Raw genomic sequence first — 19,432 nt, 5'->3', positions numbered from 1 at the left:
AATCACTAATTCTAATCTTCTAGATACGATATAAAATTAAAAAATACAAGGTTCAGAAGAGATTCGAATTTCGAACCCATGTCTTAAGCGTGCTAGAAACAGCAATGAAAGATGAATTATAATTTGTACATACTTTTAATATCTATGGTGTTTCTTAACACGTGTTAGACAACAAAAGTAATTGTATTCTTAAGTAATGTAAAAACTTATTTTTTTTATAAAAAAATGTAAAAAATATAGACTTTGAATGTGAACAGGTAATTATTTCCTTGTGCAAAGCACAGTTCAAAATTTAATTTTGGGTATAGTCACAAACGCAAATTCTAGAACAAAATTATTTTCAAAATAATAAAATAATTTAATTAAGAATAACATATATGTATTATATATACATATAATATATACTGATTTTTAAAATATAATTTCACTTTTTCCACTCAAAACTTTTTAGTTATCTTCAGTTTTCTTAGCAAATTTTTGCAAAACTATTATTTTTATAACTACTTACTTCAAATTATATCTATTTGTATCTAGATAATAATTACGAATTTTTAAGCAAAACACTTTGTATAAATATCACTACAAAACTATATTTTTCTTTCAATAAGGCTTATCCTTTATATAATAACGTGCTCTGTTTTTTTTTATTTTATTATTTTCAGTGGTACAATCCTAATACCAAAACGAGCAGCATTTAAATATATTACGAACCCTTGTGTTTTTTTTAATTTCAATCGTGCATAGAATATCAAAGTAATAATTAAATGGATTAGGTTTTAATAGATTTTCCAAATCTCACGGATGAATAACTTAAAATACTATTAGCTATGGTGATATCTATGTTAGCTGTAATAGTATATAAAAAAAATATATATGATCGATCCACAGACTCTGATTTTAGTCTGGTGTCTCGCTGCCAGCGGAATATTTAATTAGTTTGTTAGAGTTAATAATATTATTTTTAACAAAAAACTCAAGAATCATTACTACTTAAGACATTCGAAACTATGCCACACTGTCTTATCGACTAATTTAAGACTAGATTTCTATACTATTTTTAAATAATTAGTTCTACTTTTGTTCATATATGAATTTTTATATATGAACAAATATGCTTAGTATTTTTTCCTTAGTTCATAACATGATGCAATTTGCTTTAAGAGCTTACTTAATATGTTTCTTAAATAATAAACATAATTTAAATTATTAAGTCAATTCTAGAATTGTTTATAATATTTACATACCTTTCTATCTAACCAAATGCAGTCGTATTGTAGTCCAGTCCATTCGAGTATCTGCAAGAATAAAAATATACGTTAATGAAATTAATATTATTTTTATATGTAGTACATATATATCTATATAAATACCATGTGTTTCCTAATTTTGATGATTTATAAAAATAACAACTAATTAAAAGACGAATAATTGTTATTAGCATATTTTTTTTTATCATTTTAAACATAATAATCCACCAATATCTATTAAACAATATTTATTTTACAAAAAAAAATATTTTAAAGTTTTCAAGGTGGCGTATTATTAAACTGTAAATACAAAAACTTTAAAGAGAATTTTAAAAGGTAAGCCTGTTGCCCAGATGCTTTATTTAAACCAAAAGTATATCATTGAATATAAATATACATCACCTAATTAGAACTTGTCCCATATACGCGTTAAAACCGCAATAAACTTTACGGCTCATCGATAAGTGAAATAGCTTTGCTACTTCGATTGTCATACCTAATAATATTGCTTTGACAAGACGAACAGTTTGTGGATTGTGCTACCCAAAATGACAAGTGTAGTGTTGCCAAATCTCTACCTGTACAAACTACAACGGTCACGCAAACGATAATTATGAATAATATAATTTTACATTTAAAACATCGCAATTGATGCTGGCGTCGAGAGTGGGTAACACAAAAAAAAAACTCCTCCGTATCAAGTTGCAAATATGAGTGCATACATGGCACACATCATACACTCTCGTTTAGATATTATTTTTGATATGAGATACACAAAAGTTCATTCAAACTTGTGCCAAGTGAATCACATCGACGGAGGCTCAGAAGACCGAAGAAAAGACGCTTCTCTCTTCACGGCAACCCTGGTCCAACTATGAGACGCAATTATGTATTTATAGTGACTCAAACATTGTTGTATTTTTTTATCAGTTCAATAATATTTATAACTTATATCAAAAGTTAGTGAAATATAGACCTTTCATAATAATATTTTTTAATGTTTATTAGACAATATTAAATTAAATTCAGCATCAATACAATACCCAAGATTTTATTACAAATTTTACGCAAGAGCTTCATATTAGCGCCCGCATTTGAACCGCAATCAAGCCGATTCGTCTATGTGCCGATTATCTCGCACAAAAGCGCAAATAAAACCATATCGCAATTATCATTTCGAACACACAATTGCGATACATCCCATGTATGGGAATCGAGCGGATCCGGTTATTACTTCTCCCCGAAAATTGTTCACGGATCGTGAAGGACGGGCGTGAGTACTGATTTTTTTCTAAATATAATAAAATTCCAGCACAAGGTGAATGGCAGTTAAATTTATAGTTAAAAAAAGTCGGTGTGATATCATCGGCATAGTCACGTGCTAATTCGCAGTGTTTCCGATGATACGTTCGCTGTAACAATTTCCACATGTATTGACTTATCACGTAACAGAAGGTCAAGATCTGTATTTCGAAAAGATTTTAAAAGCGAGGTCGCAGATTTCAGTTAAATTTAGATATTGCTTCTAAATATTTTTTTAAATGTTATATTCAAATAAAATAACTACCCTTAAAATTCTTAAAAAAATAATTTTATTTAGAAAAACTCGATAGAAATAGCAAAAACAAAAAACTGCAATTTATAAATATTTTTTAATTAAAACTTATAAAAAATACTAGTAACGTTTCAAATCAGTGTATAAATCCAGATATTGTACATTATTAGTAGAGACCTTGTTGAACATTATAACGTAGTAGCAAAGATAACTCTTAGCTTATAAATGGTTCAATTTATCGATAATTGCTATTCATATTATTAATAAAATGCAAATATTAATTTAATTGCAGATGCAAATTAGTCGCCTCATTTAATGAGGCGATCAATTTGTAATAACACGGCATTATTGTTTTGAGACTCACGTTATGATAAAACTAGTATTACATAATACCCTGTAGGAGAGCCTTTAGAATATCAAAGTATGGTTTTTATGAATTTATTTTAATTTACAAACAAAAATATTACGTATTACTATTCAATCAACGCATAATATTTGTGTATCTATTTGGTACAATAGTGTATGGTTAGCCTTTGTGGTGAGATAAAATGTTCGGTTGGCAAACAAGCCCAAATAAAATACTTTTCGCGGAGAAAGCGACAGGAAATGACTAATGTAGTGGTCAAGGGAGGCAACAATGTCCATTGTGAGGGAGGAAGGAAACCATTTTACGAAAGTGAACGCCAAAGGATTACAGGTCGAAGTAAAATAAAATAATAAAAATATAAAACTTCCTTCCCGGATATTTTCTTATCTTTGCGTTTTAAATCATTCTCCGATCAATTTGAGCGCCGCGAAACTTTTCACCCTCAGTTTATGCGTCTTTTCGCCTTCATAAAATTTGAAGCCCTTATTCGACTTTCGTCACGTTTAACGGCCGGCTTTTATTACCTTTATAAATATTTCCTAATCCATAAAGAAAATTACGGCAAATACGGACCCCCCTGACGCGCGTGCATAGAGGTTTTTAATTTAAATTTTAAATTAACATTTTATATGTATACATTAGAGGAATATTATTTTATATGTGTATTGTTTCGAATGAGGTTTATGATGTGTATAAAACAAGAGTGCGCTATAAATATAAATTATAGCAAGTTTTGTGCAATTAAATGTAAAAATAATGATATGTCTTTCAAAAATACATATTTATTATGTTTTTGTTATATGTATTTTGTGTTGTTTATAATTTCCAATGACAATATTCTTTACAAAAAAGTTTCTATTAAAACGTGACTACGAAAACATTAAAGCCCTAAAATTACAAAAGTATAAATACTTTCACAAAAATAAACCGTTGCTATAAATACGCCACATTTATCAACAATTTTTTTAAACAAAATTAACCATGTTGTAAAAAACAGATTTAAATCAAAATATAATTTATTGAATTTTTGTTTGCTTTTTTTGTTTTTATTCCACATTTTTATATAATTAAATTAAACATGGCATCAAGTAAGTTACAAGTGTAATTAAAAAATAATGATCTTTTTTTATATGTATACTACAATATATCCTACTTTAAATTATATCATAAATAATAACTTTTCTAACTACAATTAGAAACACAGCATATAAAAAAGCACGAAAAAATTCACTTATCTCACTAAAGATATGTTATATATTTCTTATAAATTTATGTATTTTCAACCAAATCAATAAATAAAAAATAAAAGAATAAAATTTGGAACTACTTCAGTCACTTTTTTTTGTTCGTTGAGTTGTGCAATCGATTTTTTTATTATATTTCCCAAAGATATTTTATCGGTTTAATAAAAGTCGCAATTTTCTTAAAATTCTGTAGTATTTTGAAAAAAATAATTTTAACTTTCAAATCGACTAAAAAAACATTACTATATATTTTTACTTGATGTCAGGGTGCAGAAACATATGCCGTCTAAATTTGTACTTTTTTATTTAAGGGAAAAAAATCAGGACAGCTTTATAATCTTCCGCCTCAACGGTTCAGTCGATGAAGTGGATTACTTCAATTTCAGAATATAAAAAGCACCCTCAGATCATTTGGGTATATGGATTTTGCACAGTTACTAAGAGATATTTTTCGCTATATCTTTCGTCACCTTGACGACGAACATAGTGCATCCATCTTAGTATAAAAATGTATTTATAACCCCTTCTCCATCCAAAATAGTAACATTTTGTATCGATTGTACTAATGATCGTTTGACCCATATTTTCCAGCCAATAACAATTTTTGGCAGGTATAAGACTGCATATACCTCTTAAATAAGCTACACGTGTATTTCTATATTAAATGTTTTGTAAATATTTACTGATAAAATTTCCAACAGTTCTATATCAATCAATCTTTATTAATATTCAACAATAGTAATTTTTCGCTAATCCGATATTTTTAAAAAATATTTTTTAAAATGATGATTGGTAAAATTGTAAATCTGACTGTAAGATTTTCTTTAGGATATTATTAATACACAATAATACAGATTTTTTACTAAAACTAAATAGTAAACGATTATTATAGCATTATACGAGCATTATATTTTTTATAAATATTTTTATTAAAAAAGCTAACAGTTAATCCGGTTAGATAACTACTCAAAAATATTAAAGACATACTTTTTAATAAGTGATTAAGAATCCAAAGAAGGCTTTTGGATATATCTTTTTTTAACGCTATTTTCTAGAGATTTTTATAACAAAAATTCTACGTAAAAATATAATTTAAAGCAATCCCATCTTATTATTGTAGCAAAATTATTATACAGTGTAACTGAATCTAACTCGTTCTAATTACATAGTATAACAGCGCCTATTGAATTCGTGGACCTTTTTTTGTTTAGTAAAACTAGAACATGCGTAAAAAATCTAGCATGGTTCTAGATACATACATATATGAGGAATATTTTAACACAAATGCGTATTAAAGAAACGGAATTTACATTCAATAATAAAGCATTTTGACAACTTGTAAATATATTATAAAAATATTATTTTGTTGTATAATAGAAACTATAATTTATGCCAGCCCTCTACAAAAAAAGTCATATAGTTTATGGAAATTTCTTAAGATTTTCACTTTTACGCTCTGATGGAGTTCCACGTTAAATTATAAATAAAAATCCACTAACCCACATGTCATAGAATTCTACATAACATTGACCACTTTACCGCACATTACATACACATCCGAGTTACACGAAATTTTTGCGGTCTATTGCTGTTTATTGTTGTTCAATTAACCCATTGAGCGCCGCCTCACGCGGCATTAGCATAGTAAATGTAACGGTTGTTACAAAAATAACCTTAAAACAAAACGAAAACGTTTACGAGGCAATCGTTTCAACGAATACAAAATAGATTCCAATTTTTTCTATTCAAATTGCTCGTTACTTGCACGAATAGAGTACCAGTGTGACCGGTAATAAAAATACGCATCTCGGAGATGGCATTAAAAGTTCAAGGTTCACCGGTATCATGTAGGTGAACAGGTTTCGTCGCGTATTAAATGTGAAAGGGATATTTGTGGTTATTTTTTTTGACACTGAAATATATGCGGAAGTTTTAGCCAATATCGTGAAAGAACATCAACAAAGATCTGGATGGGCTTACGCGGTAACGGAATAACGATTTATCAACTTTTTATGCTGATGGTTAAAGGTGAAGATGAAAAATATGTCTATTGCTATAAGTATAAAATTTATATAATACATCAAGGTATTGTGATGATGAAATGAGATAATAAACAAACCAAATAATGCGAAAACGAATCTCGTATATCAACTTAAAATTATTCCTTTATCTTTTTTTAATCAACAGATTGAAAAATAAATATATTACAACTTTTATGTAACTAGATTTGTAGAATTAAATGAAATCTCAAAATAATTAGTAATAATATATATAAAACTAAAATAATATTATACAAGAATATTTAAGATTTCATAATCGTTATAACTTTATTTGATTATCTTCAACCGTTTTAGATATACCAAGAATATTTTTGTAAAATTACATTTTTTTATATAGGAGTATTTTTCAATTATATGAGTACTTTTTATATTTGAAGATAAACATGTTCTTGGTGAAAATCGTTACGGAACGTAATATAATTAATGTGAAAAAGACAAGAAATATTTTTTCATGTCTCAAGAGCTATGAAACTGAAATTTGTAATCCTTATATCAGACAGGAATCGCGTAATGAGGTGGTTGTTATTCATGTCTGCGTCAATACGTGGTCTGAATAGTGTAATATATACGTTTGGAAAATTAAATGGATTATTCCAGTAGGCAAACATTGTCCGAGACGACCTTTTGCCCTTACTTTGACGAACGGCAATATTGAGCTTCGGGAGGCTTGATTGACAGACAGTTGAGCAAGTTTCAATGTAAGACCGACAAGCCAATTCCGGCTTTAACCCTTTTGAAACGACAAGCTACACTGTGAATAGAATAGGATATAAATCTTGTGATTTTCAGCGCTCTCTTCAGCAAATAGAGAAGCGGAAATGTGTCAAAAGCATCATTAGGCTTAATTGGTACCAGCAAAATGCATTCAGTTATATTTACTTCTATTGTTGCAAAAATAAAATATTACTTACAAAGAGATATTTATATATACACACAACTAAATTATTATACACATTGTATATATTTTTACGTATACATTACAAACATTATTAATGTTTTAATAAAGTAATATCCACTTATTATATGTATGTAAGTGTAAAAAATCCTTTCCTAGTATCTTTTCATACTTTCAGCTACCATAAAAATAAGATTTTATATCACCTTTAAAAATTCTTAGCTTTTGACTATATTCAATCGATATAAATTTAAATCAAGCATAAAATTCCGCAGCTAGTTTTATAACGTACTGCTTTATAAATAATAAATGAAACCGATATAAAAAATATATTGCGGTAAAAAATAATACTGTGTATAGTACTTTCTGTATAACGGTCGTAAAATCGCAAAATAAAGCCGTCGAGATATTTCAAAGTGAAAATATTTATGCTAATGAAACGCACGCGCGGGATGAATCGAAGCCAGGGGTGGCCCGGTGAGGGGTCGCGGTCGTAAAATTTATGAGGAACAGTATTTTTACAAAGTTAAATTCGCCGCGAAACCATAAAACAGTGGTTTTGTGCCACTTGGGAAGTGTGCCGCGAGATACTATGACAAAAAAATAAAAAATGTTCGCACTGTTAATAAAACATCATTTTATTAAAAATTTTGCACTGCGCGGTCAAATTATTCCGGCACGTTATTAAATAAAATGGCAGTTTGTCAGCAAAGTTGCTGAAAATTTCGCGTCGCGTGAGCAATAAAAGTTCAATATTGTCCCGAAAATAAGAAATTTAAGTTCTCTAGAGTGTTTGCTAAATAAAATGCTAGTTACTTTAATACATTATGCTTAATATATGTGCATGCATCTAAATGATAAAAACAGCTTATTACTAAAATATGATGGCGTTAAGAATACTCCTAATAATACTATAAAGTTATTATTAGGTTGCGGTATTGTATTTTTTATTTTATTCGAATCCCATATGGACTCTTTCTTAATTTATATTGTGTCTTAGAGATCGAAATCAATAATTATTATATTAACAAAATTGTGAACGATCATCACAAACAAAGTTAATCTAGATTTTTCTAATCTCATGGATGAGGATAAACTTAAATCGAGCAGGGTCATACATATTAAATATTGAAAATGATCTAATAATAAGCTACTTTAACTCATAGAGAACTACTATACTATTCATTATTTTCGATGTTTTGTATACTCTTTGTTTGTGATAGTATAACATAATAAAATTAATTAGATAAGTAAAAGAATCGGGAATTAAGTTAGATTGTGCCGCAAAAATATAATAATAATATAATTAGGTAGTAAGCTATTTGCAAATAACTTTGCGAAGCTCTCTACAGTTAAAATTCTCGTTTGACGCTAAAAAATACAATTATTTTTTATAAAAATTTTGGTCTTATTTAGTCGTTTATTATATTACTATTTATTTGTTAACGCTAAATTTTTTTATTCGAATTCGTATTTATTTTGTAATTTTATTAGGATTTGTCAAATTTTAAAAATTATGTTGCAAGACCATTTTTACAAAATAATTTGTCAATTCTTAGAACCAGATTTGTGTACTGAAATAGTTATGTGAAAATTATTTAATTACTTTATTACATTTATTTATTATCACACGTTATACAACATACGCCATATCAACTTCTGATTATCGCTATTTAAAATCATTCCAGTATTTGCTTGAGAATATTTTTTTTATATCGATTAAACACGTCCAAACATAATTGTACAGAAGAGTAATTTAAATAAAATACTAAATCTCTAGACAAAAACAAAAATAAATAACGATATTGTTATGGATAAAAGCGTATTGATTGCACTAAGAACTTCACAACTCACATCTTGAGCACAATATCTAAATTTGATTTTGGGATAATTACGTCAGCCTTTTTGCTATATTTTCAGTACCTAAAAAGCATTTCAATAAAGAAATTCTTGTATGTAAAAAAATTCACAATTAAATAATAACCTATACAACATCATATATAAATAGTTAAAATATTATTAAAACACAACAAAAAAAATTAAGAGAATACATTAAAATTTTAGTTTATTTATTACACATGAGATAATAAAAAGACGGCAATGCCATATTTATTATCAGGAATAGAGTAAAATATTATCTCTCTGATATTAATATACTTTTATTAGAGAAATATGTAAGATATTTTGTATAATATAACATATACCTATCTGATGTGTTTTACTTAAGAATCTAAAACTTTTTAGCTCGAGCAACACTAGTACGTAGTGACATAATGTATTTTCGCTCTGACAAAGATAAAATATCGGCTTTGTTATAAATTTTAAATCCCCCATTGTACGCGCGTAATGTATACGGCGAGATAAACACACTCAAAGAATTCTCATCTCGACGAGAAATAGAAGCAAGAGCGTTACACAAGCGTTACAGAACGTTAACGTTTTTCTTTTAATCTTATTATATTTCTTTAATCGAGGAAAGGTTGACTATGGTTGTTTTATATATGTAAAAAGCTGAGCCAACCAAAATAACGCGTCGCTATTTTAAATTTGGTTAATGCAAAAATGTTTCCAAAAATGAAAATGCGTAATGTACAATATATAGTATTTATATATATGTATATAAAGTAGGGATGTAACCATAAAAAAATATATATAAAATAAAAGTTCAGGTACTTTTTGATTAGCCTTCGTACATAGATCTCGCTGAGGACAAGGAAACGGCTGGGGTCGGCGATTTCAAATTTATTCGCCAAGAAAATGAACGAATAAAATTTCAACAATGAGCCGACGACGAGCCGCTCGCTCCTACTAATTTACTAATGTACTTTTCATCCGCCATTTTTATTTTTTGGGTTGCCCGAAAATGAGGGAAGTACCCGGGAATGAATAATAAAACATTCTCTTTGTCAGTCTGTATAGGGGCACCGCCACAAATTTCATCAAGTCGGGAGCGCCGTTGAAGCGCGATTCTATTTGAATAAGGAGCGAAACCTTAAAATATATCTTCGATGTACGTAAAAGGTGGTATAATTTTGGAAATGACGTTTTTATTGTGAGATCATTAGGTTTTCTACGGATATATTTTCTTATGTGACTATCGTATTTTTTTACTGTACTCGTATATTATGTTTTTTACTATATAAATAAAAAATTCTCTTATAAGTAATGTGTATGTAAAATAAGGAATTCGTTTGTATATCTTAAGATCTCTTTGGCTTTGGAAAGACTGACAGTTTCATACCAGACGAATTGATATCAATAACAATGTTATTTTAAAATTATTACACATTTACCAGTCGTGCAACAAAATGCTACTACATTTTTCTCGAAGAGTGGTTGAATAATCTTTTAATTAATGCTCTACTCACTTAAAATAATTATAAAGATAAATATTATTTTATACAATTTTACAAACTTACATATATAATAAAATTTACCCTTTAATAAAAAACTGCATCTGGAAATTAAAATCCCACAAAATAAATTAAATTAGTATTTAGTATTTAATATTTTTAATAAAATACTACTATAAGTGTAAGGATTAACTCATGCTATTAAATAAAAATATTCATATAAAAAATAAAGTTTTAAAAATAACTAGTATACTAATTATAAACTATACTTTCATATTTGTTTACACTACTTTACTGTGCTTTTAGAATTTATTTTGCTTTTGAAAAAAATAATTCAAAAATCTCCTGATGATGCTAAGAGTATCTTGGCGAAATATATAGAGACTAAAACTCAAAAAAAAACGCGATCTCAAACAAAAAAAAAATTTATATATTTATCGCGTAAAAAAATAAATAATTTATGATATAAACAGTTAACGTGCTTTATATAATTTACCGATCGAATAATTGTGACAATTCGACAAACGATCGAATATTTTTTTCTTTACGCTCCTATCCGCAGAGCAGATATGGCAATAGTGTTCAATCTGAATAGTGTTTTTGACATTAAAACTAAGTGAAAGTACGAATTACAACAACTCTATGCGAAGTAAAAAAAAGTATATGCAAAAACTGAAAAATCTCCTGATGATACTGAGAGTATCTTGGCAAAATATATAGAGACTAAAACTCAAAAAGAAAAAAACGCGATCTCAAACACGTAAATATAATATATTTTCTTAAATATATATATACATATATGTGTATATGTATATATATTTAATGAGGTTAAATCGAAAGTCAGTTAACCATTGACCTTGGCAAAGGATCTTCGAGCGAAAGTCGATTCACACATTCCAGTTGTATTGGGATTTGTATTACATGCATTTCATTAAAAGCGATGAAAAAGCACAAAAACGACGAAGACTATAAATTAATTAATATTTAAGACATATCGTATTTAAAATTATTAAAAATATATTTTTTCAGAAAAAAATACATTTAGGATAAATCTCATTTATAAACAGCGTGAACTAGAATTGAGTCAAGAACAGTTTTTTGTCAGAATAAAATGTGTTACAAATATGTACATAATAAATGACATAATTAATTTGGGTATCGCTCATAAATAACCATGCTCTTAACACTAGTAAACATTTTAAATTTTATTCATTATGCTTTCATATATTTTTCGATTTCAATACGAAATTATTAAATATATGCTATATAATAATATGAATATCGGTTTGTTTTAAATTATTTGTAATAAACATTATTTGTATCTCTAATTTTTTTATAGTTAATTAAATAATACAGTCTAAATATTGAAATTACAATAAATATATCCATGAAGTTTTCATTCGGCGTTTATAATTAACAAGCTCTGTTAATTGAATAAACTAATATATGGTGTTTAACTTAATTTAACAGGTAAATAATGGTTCTACGTGCCCGTTTAATTTATTATAGAATAATTAATTAAAAAAGGTTATTAACAAGTAATTTTAAAATTGGGATTCAAGCAAACAGTTTATATAGAAATATATATTAAAGTAAGTGTACGACTATGTAATTTTAGTAAAAAAATGTATTTTGCAGAAAACTTATATAAAAAAATAGAACACGATTTATATATGTCCCGGGGTAAGAATTTATGCAAAAAAATATAAAAAGGGAGACAAAAACACAGTGGCGTTATTGACCGTTTCTCTCCGGACAGGCGTCGTTTATATTCGAAGCCTTATTTCATGCGACATCTCTCAGAGGAAATCATCAGAATATCCAACGGAAACATTTTACAACTCAAGGTAATGAAGAGAGTAGGAAAAATCGAATAACTTTTGTTTTGCTAACTTTCAAACCAATAAAAACCATATAACACTGTAATATAATCTAAAAAAGCATACTGTTATATTTATGTAACACTTGTACACGATCGAGCTTTCTATTCGTTCGTCAGTGTTTTTTAAGCTGTATATATTTTATAAATAATTATTCGTAAATAATTAATGCAGGAATTCAAAGAGGCCTTTGAAAGGGTTTGTCATGGGTTATAATTAAAAATATTATCTGACCGATTTGTTCGGATGATTTAATTCTGTTATTCTCGTGTTATTTATGCGATCATAGACAGTTTCTAACCTATAGTGACCGACTGTCGAAAAAATATTCGGGAGTTGAGAACCTGTGGCAAATGTAATATGACAGTTAAAAATTTAATTTTCTTTATGTATGCATATAATTTAAAATTGTTTAAATGAATTTAGAGGTCTAGCAAAAATTTGTATGTCGCTAACCATTTCCTTGAGCTGCTGAAGGGTACTGTCAACCATCAAACTATTTTAGAGGAATTCCAGTTTTAGAATCATGATTGCGTATTTGCGACTCGCCTATGTGTGTATTGTAAACATTAATAGTTATAATACACACCAAAATTTTAGGTTACAATGGTATTAATTTAATTTAAATAAATAAATACATGCATAGTGTATGTAATTTATGGTTCAGTGACGATTAATCCCCCGACAGTTGATCCCCCGGACAGTTACTCCCACTGACATTTGATCTCCCGGACAATTGATTCCCTAAGTATCTTAACGTATTTATATTTGTAAATACCAGCATATGTAAACGTTATAAATATATATTAATATATTTAAATTGGGTGAGAGCAAATTTAAAAAAAAATTGCTTTCCTACAAAATTACATTTTAGATAATTAAGAATGTTGAAAATATAAATTTGAAACTAATTACAAATATTTTCGTTCAAAAACTACATGTGTAAATAATTAATTTGTATATTGAATAAATAATTAAATTTGGGAAAATAATTTATTTACTTACGTATAGATAAAAATTAATTATTTATACATATAGCTTTTGAATAAAAATATGTGTAAAGAATTTAAAATTTATATTTTTCTTAACGGTTTGTAAATATGAAAACATTATTAATTACCTAATATTATATGTAATTTCGTAAGAGAAGCATGTTTTTATAAATTTGTTCTCACACTATTCAAATATATTATAATATATTTATAACCTTTATGGATGCTGGTATTCACAAACATAAATACTTGAAAAAACTTCGGAGAAGCAATTTTCCAGGGGATTAACTGTGGGGGGCTCAATAGTCGGTGCACCGTAATTTATCAATGGCACAAAAGTGTAATATTGCTAACTCTACATTTAAATAAAATTATATTATGCTACTTTATTCTAATATAATAACTTTATATTACTTTAAACTTAAAAATAAAATAAGATAAACATATATAATAAAATGTAAACATAAATCGATATTTAAAAAAACTAAAATTATATAAAAAAATAATTTCATACTATAGATATTATAACATAAGTATTTATATATTAAATTATATTATAACATTTTTTATTATAGCAATTTTTGAACTGTTTAAAGTAAATCTCCTAATAAAATATTAATAAATCTTTGATTTGATTCAATCTGAATTTTGGGATAAAAAAATAAATTGCTTTCAAGTAATTTATAAGGTTAAAAAACCACGACATGTTATGAATATTTGAAAAAAGTCAACCGTGCTTAGAATAAATTAAAATTGTTTGTAATAAAGTTAATAATTGGCAAATAATTATATAGAATGTTACATTCGTAATTTATATATATATATATATATATATATATATATATATATATATATATATATATATATATATATATATATATATATATATATATATATATAAATTAATATGCAAATTAGTTTTAAAAAGCCGATTAAAATATTGTCATCAAAACAGTAATGACTTTCCTGAATAACATTAATGTTAGTATATATATATATATATATATATATATATATATATATATATATATATATATATATATATATATATATATATATATATATATATATATATATATATATATATATATATATATATATATATATATATATATATATATATATATATATATATATATATATATATATATATATATATATATATATATATATATATATATATATATATATATATATATATATATATATATATATATATATATATATATATATATATATATATATATATATATATATATATATATATATATATATATATATATATATATATATATATATATATATATATATATATATATATATATATATATATATATATATATATATATATATATATATATATATATATATATATATATATATATATATATATATATATATATATATATATATATATATATATATATATATATATATATATATATATATATATATATATATATATATATATATATATATATATATATATATATATATATATATATATATATATATATATATATATATATATATATATATATATATATATATATATATATATATATATATATATATATATATATATATATATATATATATATATATATATATATATATATATATATATATATATATATATATATATATATATATATATATATATATATATATATATATATATATATATATATATATATATATACTAACATTAATGTTATTCAGGAAAGTCATTACTGTTTTGATGACAAAATTTTAATCGGCTTTTTAAAACTAATTTGCATGCAAATATTACAGTTATCGCCCTAGCGCACTATCAATTCTCGCATAATTAAATCCGTGACTGCGATTCGCATGATTAAAAATGGTTCAAACGGTAATTGATATGCGAATAATTATGGGTGTATTTTTTGTCGATGAAAGGGGAAACCTATTGAAGAGCAAAAGAGAGAGGAGTTTCAGAGGTCAAACGACCCACCCGCGCGGGTCAACTCTAATCAGATTTTAAAACAATGCTCTATTACGTCTGCGGTAAAAATTAAAACTAAAAACACATACAACATATTTTTTTGTTTGATCATTATCGCTCCGGAACGATTTCTAATTAATTGCCGATTTGTCGAATTCAGCGCGTTTATCTGTGTGAGATGATTTGGCTTTGCGATTGAATTTTACAAAGGTCAATAGAAAGAAATCGGCGATAAGTTAGTAAAAAAAACTGATGAGAGAGTGCGAATGTGAATTGTGAAATAAAAATAAATCAATTTCTTACACGAACGCTCGGTTAATTGCTATGGAATTCGTTAAAAGTTCTAATTGAATCCGTGATGGTTCGACGTGATCGTCAGTGCAATAATTATTTTTGAGTGTTTATAAATGTAAGTAATTAACCTAATTTTATAACTAACGAAAGTTTACCATCAATCACGTTACTAGCAAATAATAAAAATAACTTATTATTTGCTAGTAACGCCTTATATTTTAGGTAAGACAATGTTTTAAAATAAAACTATTCCAGAGCATAAAATATATTTGAGAAAATATAGCCACTTAATTTTAATCAATTTATACAGACGCTTTTACTGTCTCTTTTCAAAAACGTTTATAACATATCAAAGATATCAAAGTTTTCTTCTGAAAATCAGGTCCAAATAAGCTACTGATATTCATCTCTCATTTATTTACAAAAATGAGCATATTGAATTAAAAATGACGCAGAAATAAGTGAAGGGCAATCCGTTTTAACTTATGAACTAATTTGTCAAAAATTAAATAAAAAATCGCTTAACGATCATTATGAGCAAAGTTAAGAAGTGTTTAAAAGGATTTTTATTTGAAACCATATTTGCCGGAATAATATTCTATCGGCAATTTTAATGTTCGTAATGAGATCAGGTTCGATACTTTAATCTTGAAATTAAGGAAATCATTCCCAGGCACATCAGATATATTGAGGTTCATTTAATTAAATTATGTTTTATTTTTTCTGGCAGGTGCGGTTATAAAAATATTTTTAGCCTTTAAATTAAATTTTCTACTTAAAAGAGACGTAAGAAACACATACATTATGACAGTTAACATTGAAAAATAACATTTTTCACCGTTAAAATCCACAGTATAAAGGCAGGATTTAGCCTGTCAAATTTGTAAAACACAAATATATATATATACATACATATGTATATAGCAGTAATAAGCTTATTCCATGTGAAGATTTTGTTTGTCATTCATCATTTCTACGCACGTAGTAAGAACAACAATTTTCTGAAAATAAATGAAATAAAACGCTTTCACTCTCTTTCATATGAAAAATATCTTTCATGCTATATTACAATATTCAAATCTTGTCCATCTAAAGGTTAAAACACAAAATCGGATTTAGCACGTGCACTGACTTTCGGCAGAAGCTTTTGCGCGTTAGTGACGATTTAACAGAATAAAATAAAAAATAATGCGACTGTTAAAGCTTTTAAAAATGGACTGAAACTCTCTGATGTGGGACTAATTTCGCCTCAAGTCCTAACGGGAGTCCCAAATGTTTTCAGGAACCTCCCTTTAATTCAATGGTCGCATCGCACTGTTGTAAAAGAACATCGTTCTAAAAATAATAATATGATAACCAATATATATATAATAACATAATACCACAAGTTTGATTTAAAATAGAATTAAGATAATAGAAATCGCTTTGATGGCTTATTACGGAGTTTTGATTTTAATACAGGCTTACATACAGTTGTGAACCACAACAGTAGTTGCCTTTGGGTCGTTTACCAGAGAGGACAGCGCTCACCTTTCTTTGAAAGAGGGCCAAGGCTTTTCCTTATTTAGCCGCCATTAAAGACGCCTAGCTTTTGACCAAAGCTGGTCAGCCTCCATTGAAGGCATCTTCAAGAAAGGAGCCTAAAACTAGCGTTATCCTTCTTAGAGGATCAACCGTAAATCCTTGCCACCTTGTTCTTCTGAGGGTGACGCCACCCAGGACGCATTTAGGCGACAACAACTCATATATTGCGCGTCGCCGAGGGTCTGCGCCCCCATATAAATGTGCTCTAAGACTGTCATTAGTGGAGTGTATGATACTATTTTTGTATTATATTAAATAGTAATTGCTTAAAATACGTATAAAATACACCAAGACCCATGATCTTTACATTATAAATCCAATATCCGATCGATTATCACAAATACTTTTAAGAATAATTAAAATCATAATATTTTTTTATTACAATATAATATTTTTTTTAAATATATTTTAACTATCAGTCATGCTTTTGCCGTTGATAACTTAGTACGTATTTTATTATATCAATATTGAATCACATTTAGACTATATTCTGATATTTAGAAAAAACTGAGCCCTAAAATTTACGATTGCAGATGCTTTACCAAGTATAACAAATATACTAAATCGTAATAAATTATATATTTTTTTTTAAAAAAGATCAGAAACTACGGCCACCATGAACATTTCTGAAATGGTGGGTGATTTATTCGATACCTGTAAGATAGTTTTAAAAAATTCGAACAATAAGTTAATAAAACGATACTAAAACAAATCCTGAATGTGAGGATGTAGACCAGAAAAGATAGACAATGATGTCCTGGCTGCAGAAATGGAATCAAATCCTACTTAAACCGTACATAGATATATTCAAAAGATTAGGAAGGCTGGGATACAAGGAATATGAGTTCCACACAAATTGAGTGAAGAAAACAAGTCGGCGCGTATCATCAAATCCAGAGAGCTTTTGTATCTTCTACCTGAGTCGCAGTTTTTTGATAATTCGATAACCGGAGATGATAAATGGGTGTTATACGACAACGATCGTCGTATAAGGCAGTGTTTATTTCAAGGATAAGTAGAAAAACCCACCTCGAAGCCCAGGCTTCTATAAACAAATTTATTTTGTATATACGGTGGGATTGCATGGATACTGTGAATTACGAAACTCTTAAACCTAGCAAGCTTTTACTACGAAATTTAGCTATATTGTTTGCACAAGTAAGCATAAACAGGTCTGTACTTGTCAACATACGGCAAATAATTCCACAAAACGTCAAAGCGCGTTCCCATGTGGCGTAATTGACTCTCGTTAAAATTAAGGAACATGGCTGAAAGTTTTAATCTCATTATCTAAAAGACTTCTCCAGACCTTGCTCATTCTGACTACTGCTTATATCGATCAATGCAAAACTTAGACAGAAAAAAAAATCAAAATGCAGACGATTAGAAAAGAGAGCTACCGAAATATATTGCATCAAAGCCTCCAGCGTATAATGATATTGAAATTATTTTTTTATAGATGATTATATGTGTATATAAATATGTAGATAAATATTTTGTTTGCTAAATCACACGTAAAACACATATTATTTATTTATAATAAATACCCAGATCCACATGGAACACATTAAGCTAGTGGAGAGTAAAATAATAAATATTTTATTAATGATTTTTATTTAAGTAAATTATTCATATATTTTTACACACACATTAAAATAATTTAACTGTGTAGATCTATCTAATGCATTATATTGTAATTGATTAGATATATTTTAAACATGTTTTTAATGAATTTATAGCACGACAATATTTTAACCAGTTCATAAATATTCATGCTTAGAATAACATTTGTAAAATTAAATAATGTATAATAAATAGGAAAAAAATATATAGAAAATTTTCCGTTTATTTATATATATTTAATACTCTTCGTTGACTTTCATTGATTTTAAATATTTTTACCACAGATTAACAATTAAAAAAAATTTCAGTTATATCCCTACAATATATTTTGTAATTAAAAAAAAACTAAATCAAATAAAATTAAATTTAGAA

The 19,432-nt window shown here is 26.8% G+C and overlaps 1 protein-coding gene across 2 annotated transcripts in view; it reads right to left on the bottom strand.

Annotated features, from left to right (window-relative positions):
- The window catches only part of Pgant9 (polypeptide N-acetylgalactosaminyltransferase 9), a 205,282-nt gene that overhangs the window by 123,826 nt on the left and 62,024 nt on the right, over positions 1-19,432 (bottom strand). For both annotated transcript variants that reach the window (XM_088188849.1, XM_088188850.1), the window contains exon 3: positions 1,245-1,295. The gene's annotated coding sequence lies outside the window, so the exon portion shown is untranslated. The remainder of the gene's footprint in view (positions 1-1,244; positions 1,296-19,432) is intronic.

This window comes from Plectrocnemia conspersa, unplaced genomic scaffold, assembly GCF_051122295.1.
Source record: "Plectrocnemia conspersa isolate PC_06_02 unplaced genomic scaffold, ASM5112229v1 ptg000007l, whole genome shotgun sequence".
NCBI classification, from domain to species: Eukaryota; Metazoa; Arthropoda; class Insecta; order Trichoptera; family Polycentropodidae; genus Plectrocnemia; species Plectrocnemia conspersa.
Note: the sequence above shows the minus strand (reverse complement) of the source record. Positions and strands in the feature narration are given on the sequence as shown.